The sequence below is a fragment of the Ictidomys tridecemlineatus genome, unplaced genomic scaffold (genome assembly GCF_052094955.1).
Source record: "Ictidomys tridecemlineatus isolate mIctTri1 unplaced genomic scaffold, mIctTri1.hap1 Scaffold_45, whole genome shotgun sequence".
NCBI lineage: Eukaryota > Metazoa > Chordata > Mammalia > Rodentia > Sciuridae > Ictidomys > Ictidomys tridecemlineatus.
This window is the reverse complement of record NW_027522913.1, coordinates 472,982-482,578: the sequence shown is the minus strand read 5'-3', so window position 1 is coordinate 482,578 and position 9,597 is coordinate 472,982. Positions and strand designations below refer to the sequence as shown.

The 9,597-nt window shown below is 45.2% G+C and overlaps 1 protein-coding gene across 2 annotated transcripts in view; it reads left to right on the top strand.

Moving 5' to 3' along the window:
• Window positions 1-9,597, top strand: part of LOC144373623 (TATA box-binding protein-associated factor RNA polymerase I subunit A-like) — a 52,999-nt gene that overhangs the window by 38,328 nt on the left and 5,074 nt on the right. Inside the window, exon 8 of one of the 2 annotated variants that reach the window (XM_078036670.1) lies at window positions 309-5,132. The exons of the other annotated variant lie outside the window; for it this stretch is intronic. The gene's annotated coding sequence lies outside the window, so the exon portion shown is untranslated. Of the gene's footprint in view, window positions 1-308; window positions 5,133-9,597 lie in introns of those variants that run through there. 2 annotated transcript variants of the gene reach the window in all.

Genomic DNA, 9,597 nt, shown 5'->3' with positions numbered 1-9,597 from the left:
TCCATTATCATTGGTGTGGATTTTCTTCAGGGTTTTACCTCTTGCATGAACAATCTTGCATGGACAATAACACGTGGTATTTATCTTTTTATTTCACTATATACTACTGAAAGTCACTTTCTGTTAGACAAGCTCAAACATGCTCTTGCATTTTGCTTTGAAACCATTGCAAGATTCCTTTCCTGCTTCCATTACCATTTTATAAGTCTATTGAAGCCAGAAAATAATTTACCCAACATCAGTCAACCAGGTTGAAACAGAGCCAGATTTGAAAGTGAACATTCTTCTATTTTTTCCCTTACGCTTAGGAGCATGGGAGCTCTGAACTCCTGGCCGGTGAGGAATCTGTGAAGTGAAGAAGGAATGAAGAGGCCGAATAGACTCTCCGCTGTTGGGTGTAGGCCAAAGCCATCACCTGTCTCTATGGCCCTCTCTCTCCATTTTCCCTGACAGGCACTGACTTTCAGAGAGCAGAGGAGGGAGAGGGCTCTGAAGGTGGTGAAGGCTGGGACTGGGAGGAAGTCAGATGTAGAAAACCAAAGAGAACAGCAGAGGGGGAGTAGAATTTGATGGAGCGCCAACAGGAGGGAATTGAGATTAGTGAGCGTTTATGGTCTTTAGAGGGATCCTGTCGGACACTTTCACCTGCATTATTTATCAAACCTCATAAAACTGTCCTATTATCAGTCCCACTTTAGAGATGAGGAAACTGAAGTTAGGCAAAAATCAGTCTCTTGCCTCAAATTAGACAGTTAGTAAATGGTGAAACAGAAGCATGACCCAAAGGACTGAGCACTTGCGATGAACCTTTTCTGGGGACTGAGGAGAAAAAGGTAAATGATACTAAGGACTCTGGCAGGGGTGGTAACAGACAAGTGCTCTTACAGAAGCTAGAAATGAATGGAGCTGGAGAATACCATGCTAAGTGAAATAAACCAGTCCCCCCAAACCAAAGGCCATATGTTTTCTGTGATACGTGCATGCTAATTCACAACAAGGAGGGCAGGCTAGGGAAAAAGAGAGGCATTTTGGATTAGGCAGAGGGGAGTGAAGAAGGGAGGAGAGAGGGGATGGGAGAAGGAAGGACAGTAGAATGGATCAGACTCTATTAACCAATGAATATATGATTACATGACCAGTGTGACTCTACATCAGGCACATCTAGAAGAATGCCAGGTCACGCTCCATTTATGTATCAGGTGTCAGGATGTGTTCTGCTGTCATGTACAATCCATCAGAACAAATAAAAAATTAAAAACTGAAGAACAGCAGATGAAGAAAACACAGTGGGGACTCCTGCCCAGGTATGGTGGCCTTATGGTCATGAGGCCGGGAAGTTCTGACTCCCTCCGATGTCAATGTCTTGCTTTAGATTCTTCAGGTAATTTCTGTAAAACTGTGGCAGTACTCCAGGATAAAGAAAACTGTAAGATGTATTCAGACACAGATTGCAAGGCAAAGGGTGCACGTGATACCAGAGAAAAGGCGACATATATTTTCTCAAGAGCCCAACACAGAGGTCCTGCAAATACGAGGTGAGTTGGACAAATATACTAACAGGATCTGTCTTGGTTTAAGTACTAGAGCCAGGAGTCAGAGTGTTTGTTCAAATGACTCATTAAGAGGGTGCCCTGAGGACAAGGAGAGGGAAGGAAGTAGGACAGAGGAATGATGTGTACATTTAGGTGTGATCTAAGCTGGATCAAGGGATATCCAGAAAGCAGGTACAGCAGTACTTGTGATTATGCCTGTAAGGATGTTTCAGGACCAGCATGAAGTCAGGAGACAGAGTGGAGAAGATCCACCCTCAGGGTGGGCAGACAGCATCCTATCTGCAGGAACCTGATGGAACACAAAGCCAGAGGAACAGTGGATTTATTCTCTCCATCTCTGACAGTCAGAAGGGTGTCTAGAGCTGGGATATTCTTCTTTTACCCTTGAACAATAGAATTCCAGGTTCTCCATTTGGACTCCAGAACTGGTACTAGGACCCGCCCACCCCTATGCATCCTCAGATCTTTTCTTGGTTCAGAGGACTTTGGACTTGGAGCCACATTATGGGCCTTCCTGCTTCTCCAATTTGAAACAGCATGCCATGGGACTTCTCAGCCCATGTAAGTCAATTCCCCGATAAATCCTCAGTCGTCTGTCTATCTACCAATGAGCCATCTATCCCATTGGCTCTGTCTCCCTCAAAAACACTCATAGGAAGGGGAAAGGGCTAAGCAACAGTATGTTCTCAGGTGGAGACAAGATTCAATATAGCTCCACCTGGAATTTCCAGTACAAACAACACATTCTATTCATCTGGAAGAAAGAATCTGTGTTTGACAGAGGGACGTTCTCAAAAAAGCGTCAGCTTGAGTTGTTTTGACTAGCTGGGAGAAGGTGCCATGGTTGGTAAAAGGGACTGGAATCCACCTCAATGGTGGTTTGTGGAGTGTATCTCATGGAGAATGTCTTAGAAATACAATCTCTCAGATCCCATGCAGACTGAATTGAAAACTCTGGGAGATCAAGAAAAAAAAAAAAAAAGGCTCAGATGACTTTATCACTGCTGAAGATCACAGAGCTCGTTAGTCCTTAATTCCAAATTAAATTTGAATTTACCTGGCTCTTTCTTCTGTGCAAGCACTTCTCAAAATGCAGCCATGCAACAGACAGCCTGATGCATCTCTGCACTTGGACTCCAGGCACCAGTCATGAGAGAAAGTCCCCAAGGTGACTTTGTGCTGTGCTCACTGTATTTTCTGAAGACTTCTAATCTCTTCAATGTTTCTTGCCTAACTCTCACAAAAAAAAAAAAAAAAAACCTGGTAGTCTGAAGAAGCATGTGCCCCTTTGAGAAGATATATTCCAGATCAAGACGAATGACCGCATTCTATGGATGCCAGAACTGGACCTCTGCAGGAAAGATGGGATCAGAGACGCTTAACCTGATGATCTCTTAAGCCCCAGCCACAGGACTCCATGAATTGAGCCACGCTTCTCAAACTTGCTGGGTAGTTTTTATGGGTTAAATTGTGTATCCCAGAAATACATGTTGAAGCTCTTTCTCCCAGTACCTATAAGTAGAATTTCTTTTACTCAGTATCTATGAATATGACCTTTTGGGGGGAAAAGGTCATTGTAGGTTTATTGTCTATAATGATGTCATTCTGAGTAGGGTGACCCTTAGTCCTTGGAAACCCCATTTCATTAGTAGAAACGGGAAAGACAGTATGAAGACAGACTCACAGAAAGATGTCAGAAGCAGAGGCAAGAATGAGGCAGCTAGGAGCCAAAGAAGGGCAGGATTCTGCCAGGGGGGCACAACCCAGCCAGCACCTGGGTTTCAGACTCCCAGCCTCCAGAACTGTGTGGGAGTAAATGCCTGTGGTCTTCATCCACAGGGTCTGTGGCTCCTTGGGTGGGTGGGGCAGCGCCAGGAAGCCAGTGGACAGCTGATGATGCAGAGGTTGACTGCTTTCCTTCCTCCGGGGCTCGTACCATCTCGTTGTTCCACAGGAGAGCCTGGGCCGGACACCCGGGACCGAACACACCCTCTCAGATCCAAAGGCCTCCTGTCTTCCCGGAGTGTTGGTGACAGCTCCTGGAATTCTCCGTCCTTCTGCTCCTCCCCGTCACTGTGAACCACTGGTGAGGACTAGCTGTGTGTCCTGCTGCCTTTATTATGAGGCCACCTTCCAAAGCAAAGCCTGTAATGCTCCTGCAAGGGTGCTTCACACTCTGCCAGAAATGACATCAGAACCAGAAAGTTCTAACATAGGAAAGAGAGAGGCTTAACATATATATGTGTTGTTAACATATGTATGTGTGTGTGTGTGTGGGTGTGTGCATGTGTGCATGCGTGTGGGGAAGTGCATGTGTGTGTGACATTTTTAAAACATTGCCTCTGAGTAGTTACTGTCAGTTACAAGGACCAAATCTCAAGGCCAGAAACCTTTCGCTGTTGGAAGGTTGGTGTTGCTTGACGGGACCCAAACATTTGTAAATCCAAGATTAAAGCTAATACATATTGCAGGAGGAAAGGCCAAACCCAACTCCGTGTCTGTCAACCCAGTATCAACGTCAGTCCCTCTACGGCATATTTTGAGTCTGAATCCCGGATGAGTCAGAAAAGTGTTCCTTTTTAGATAATAGTGAAATCAGGCCTTGGAGGATTGTTAGCAAAATTCAATTTTGGTAAGGCCGTGCTCTGGGGAAGGAAGTGAAGAGATATACCAGATTTAGACCTGTCGGAGACAAGAAGCAGCAAGGAACAGAGGGAAAGGTCCAAATCTCTCTCTTGCCTGAAATGAGTGGAAAAGCTGCAGCAAATGGAATGAGAAGGAGGACCTGCTTACTTTGCAAAGTTCTGTGAGCTCCTTCCAACTTCAAGATCAGCATCAGGATCCTGCCTTACCCACGGCATGCCTCCTGGAAGGTCCACGTCCAGAACCTGACAGCACCAAATGCTGACCAGGCTGCGAGCCACAGGGACACAGGTGCATTGCTGGTGGGAACGTGAAACAAAAGAGCCACCTTGGAAGAGGTGTTGCTGTTTCTTTCAAAACTGAACACGTTCCTCCCACACAATCTAGCAATCACACTCCTTGATATTTACCCAAAGGAGTTGAAATCTTCTGTCTACACACAACCTGCACACAAATGTTTACAACAGCTTTGATCTTAATTGCTAAAACCTGGACTACCAAAATGAATTTTAGGAGGTGAATGGATAAACAAACAGTAGTACACCCAAACAATGAAATATTATTATTCCATGCTAAAAAGATGTGAGCTATCAAGCCATGAAAAGACATGGAGGGAACTTAAATGCATACCACTAAGTGAAAGAAGCCACCTGAAAAGGCTCTGGACCGTGTCATCCTAGCCATGTAACATTCAGGAAAGGGGAGAACTATGGAGCCAGTAAGGACAGTGGCTGCCAGAGAGGGGGAGAGGGATAAACAGAATACAGAGGAGTTTCAAGGCAGTGAAACATTTATATAATTGATATATGGACCTTACATTTGTTAAAACCCACAGTATGCACAAGCTTCAAACTTGGTGCTAACTGTGGACATTGAATGATTATGATATACCAATGTAGGTTCATTGATTTTAATAAAGATGCTAGATGTTGATAATGAAGGAAGTCATACATGTGTGGAGGCAGGGGGTGTGTGGGAAATCTCTGTATGTTCTCAGTTTTGCTATGAATCAACACAGTTCCAGAAATATAAAGCTATTAGGGCGGGGGGAACTGTCTTATAGTGTCTTCCTTGGGTTATCAGACAGCTTCCCCTGACGGGTGACGGTCTCCCTCAGCCACAGCCCCTCCTTCACCAGCCTCCTCATCTGCGCAGCAGGCTCTCCTTAATCCCTGGTCTCAGAAGCTCCAGCCCAACATGCACCCTATTTTCCAGTGGGTGACGCAGAGGCAGCTCTCCTGCAGAGCCCTGGTGGGTCCAGCTGTCACGGCTCCTCCCCCAGCTCCTTCCATATGATGATGAATTAAAAACCGCTGCTATGCTTCTCCTTGTCAGTCACTAGATGGAGAACAAAGCAAAATGTGGCCAGGAGAAGGGAAGGTAGGAAGAGTGAGTTAGCTGGGTTGCCCTTCTTTAACTCCCAACAGCCCCCGAAGCCTGCCTAGGGTAAGTGCAGTAATGAATGATGGACTTTGAATAGCCAGGGCACAGAACACTGATGAGATATTTTAAATTATTATATTAAACAGTCCTAAGACCGTCTTCTGGTCTCACTTCATTTGGCGCTTCCTTTTGCTTTAAAATGTTAATAATACCCACTAAGCAAACAACAGAGGCTCAAAACCTTTGAGAAACTTCAAAATTAAAAGTATGACATCTTCAGTCTCTGAAGTAATTATGGCATTATGTAACTTACTTCACTGACTCTATCTGAAGAGGTCGTTTCTGTAAAGGAGCTGAAACTCTTTTGTTCTGTTTCCCTCCATTAACTGCACTGGGCTCTCCCCCAGGCTCAGGCCAGGCTCTGGTGATCAAGTCCTGAAAAGGGCACTGTATTTGCTCTCGGCACTAATACTGGTGGGAGGGAAATGGCTACCACTGTGGAGAGCCCAGGGGCAGGAGGATCAGCAGCCTGCTATGGGCTCCCCAAGGGGACGTCTTGAAGGACTGAGAGCTTCCCAGGTATAGTATGGAAAAGGAGGAAAGTGGTGGGTCCATCGCCGCATGTGGGTGGGAGTGAGGATTGGGGACCACGAGGGAGAAGATGTCGGTCCTTAGATTAGGTGGAGCAAAGCAACCGCATATTCAGAAAACATCAAACTTCAAATGTGGGTCAGCAAAGATATAAGGGAGGAGGACTAAGGGGCAGAAAAGTGCTTAATGAAGGCTCTTTTAAAATAGTGTACATTTGGTCTTGCAATGGAAAGCCCCGCCGGATGGATTTTAAACTTAGGATGGTAAGATCAGATCAAGTTCAGAAAAGTTCTCTAGTGGCAATAGGGGAGATGCTTTATAGAGCACAAACGTGGAAGTGGGGTGTCAGCTATCGAAGGAGCAAATGCCAAATATCTAGAGTTGAGTGTTGAGGCCCAAGGAGGCAGTGACCTTAAGCCTGACTCTCTGCAAACTGTACAAAGTGAACTAATTTGGTATCGATTGTTACTTGGAGGAAGAATGGATAAAGATATTCCAGAAACGTGAATATTTTTTTCAACTCCTGTTTCTCTGTTACACAATGTAGAACTCTAGAATTAAAAAAAAAAATGGATAGTCTCTAGACAAATTTTCTGATGTAGAGGGAAAACAGTGTTAGGTATTCACTGATATTTTTTTCTGCTTGGTCATTTCATCCTTGCTTGCCAACATTCTACCATTAAACATTTTGTGAAGCTGGCCTAAAAAACAACCAGCCACAAAAGATTCCTGTGGAAAACACTGGTTAAATCCTGAACAATGGCTTCTGAAATAGGTTATTGAAAGCCGGGTGCAGGGTTTTGAAAGCCCGTAGCAGAGGGGCAGTAACTCACTCTCTGTTGCCCAACATGTAGCAATATGTTTTATTCTTTTCCAGATCTATTTCCTAATTTCAAAAGACCATTTGGGCAAGTCCATGACTTTAGATCCCCTCTTGGTTTGAAGAGCAAGTCCTATTTTTAATAATTAAAACTTTCAAGTACTACAATTGTCCATCTGAGAAGAAGTCCAGAGTTCTTTCTCTCATCCCAGTGAAAACGTTGTTCTCTGGCCCAGGACTAACCCAGCTCAGGAAACTCTCTCTGAAGGCTCTTCCTGAAATGAGGGTCAGTATGAAGAAAGGGACAGGATTATTTGTCACTCTGGGGTTCTGCTGTCATGGCCCCCTTTGGGCTGGTGCTAAGCACGCACAATGCCCCTCCTGAGGGATATACCCACATGCTTCTCCTTCCAAGGGGTCCTCGTGTGGGTTTTCAGGACTCCCTAGTGATATCCTCATGGTGGCACAGATCCTCATACTGACAATCTGACTGTAACTTGGTTCCTTCCACCTCCATCTCTGCTCCTGGGAACACTTCCACAGACTCTGCTGGCTTCCCCTTTTCCCTGAAGGATGCTCAATTGGATGTCTGTGAGATGACTCAGCCCAGCACCTGTCCATTTGGACTACTCTCAAACATCCTGCTGCACAAAGCCCCAGGAGGTAGTCCGCCCTTGGTGGCCCTCTTTGCCCTGATAACACCTCTAGCCACCAGCTGCTTCTGGACTGGAAGTGGACACCCATTTCTATGGTTTCTAGGCAGCCTGAATTGCCCTCTCCTGGGAGTGAGTAGCCCCTCACACTGTGTACCCTGATGGGTTGCACTCCAGTGACCAATGGACTTGGCAGCTCCGAGATGTCCACCTGGGAAAGTGATGCCAACCACTTTCTGGCTGGCACCTTGGAACTCTCTGAGTTATTCTTTGGGGAAAACCCCACCCTCTCCAATTGCAAGAAAAGGGACAGAGCTTCAGGTGTGGTTACTATTGACATTTTTTCTTTTCCTTGTGATTTCTGGTCTCCTGTTTGCATACATAGTTTGCGAAGGATAATGGGGGTCACAAGGGCGGCTTGGCAATCTCTTCTTTGGCAACAAAAGAAAAGGTAACTGGCAGCAACTTGGTGTGCTACTTAAGAGTGTCAGAATTTACTGTTCTCTGGTTGAGGCTTCAGCCAAAATTCCAAGACCATACAAAAAGCCCCATTGCAAATTCCTATTTTTAAAACTTTAAAAATTGGAAAGGACTTTTATCACTGTAATTCTGTTGTTGTTTTTAGCTCTTAAAAACTGCAGTGCCCAGAATATAGAGTCCAGCTATCAGCCATCCAGTGGGGTAGGAGAAATACTGACACAGAAACTCTAACAGCTAAGCAAGGAATGACAAGAGGAAGTTCTGCATCCCACCAAGGCCATGAGAAGGCTCAGGGAGGAGAAGTGCGTCTCCGTGCACAAGGGGAGGTGGGAGAGCTGTGCTCCATGCTTCATTTGGAGATTGAAACCTTGGAAGTGAAAGGTAATAGGAATCCTTGAATAAGTTTGAAGGATTCAAAGTGAAGAGAGTGTTTCTCTCTTTCTTTCCTTCTTTCCTCCTCCTCCTCCTCTCTCTCTCTCTCTCTCTCTCTCTCTCTCTCTCTCTCTCTCTCTCTCTCTCTCTCCCCGTGGGCTGCTAAAAGCCACTTAGGGAATTCACATCCCTTGCAAGGAGCTGTTGGGTGGAGTAGCAGGAGCCATAGGGAGAGAGAGAGCATGCACCTGAGAGTCTCCTGCAGTCCAGCTGTCACAGGAGAACATTCAGAAGTGCTGGAAGTGTTGGCAAGTAAAAAGAACCCTCCAAGTTGTAGGAAGAGGAGGCAGAGGGTTACAGTTGGAGGATATGGGGAGTCTGCCAAGTGGGTGATGACGGATTCTCCAGGGACAAGGTTGATGACCAAGACCTGATTGACCAAGACCTCAGTGGTGGCCTGTAAGATCGCACAGTGGGCCACAACTCCTTGCTCACCTCCCTTCCCACCTTGTCCCCAGCTGAGGACATGAGTTAACACAGTTGTTAACAGACTTCTTCTAAACCCTGATGCTGCCTGAGAAGGAGAAAGGGAAAGGGGAGGAACTGGAAGAAATGGACTTGAACTAGTTAAATGCAATTAGATTTTAAATAAAAAGACTGAATTACCTTGACTTTCAAAATTTAGTTTTCTGTATCAGAAACAAACAAAAAACAACCTGGTAACTTCCGATATAAACTTAACTGAGGTCCTGAGAAACAGAGAAATTCTTTGTATAGTCCTGACTTTGCACTGAGTTTTGAAGATAAATACTTTGAAGACAGGATTAAGGGACATGCCTCAGAATCTACATAGAGTGTGAGATGAAACCAGATCTCTGCTGTTGATTTTAATCATCGCCTAACACCAAAGGGGTAATTTCCAGAATCACCATGGAAGGACTTGGAGCATTTAAAAAAGAAAGATCTTGCCAACACATTTCCTTTGGATTAGATGAATCCTGCGCTGCACATCCAAGCTGTGCAAACACAGCCAAAACCCAAATCTCTAAATAATGTTTCTTTCCTTAATCTTCATCTATTTGAACACACATCCATGTGCCCT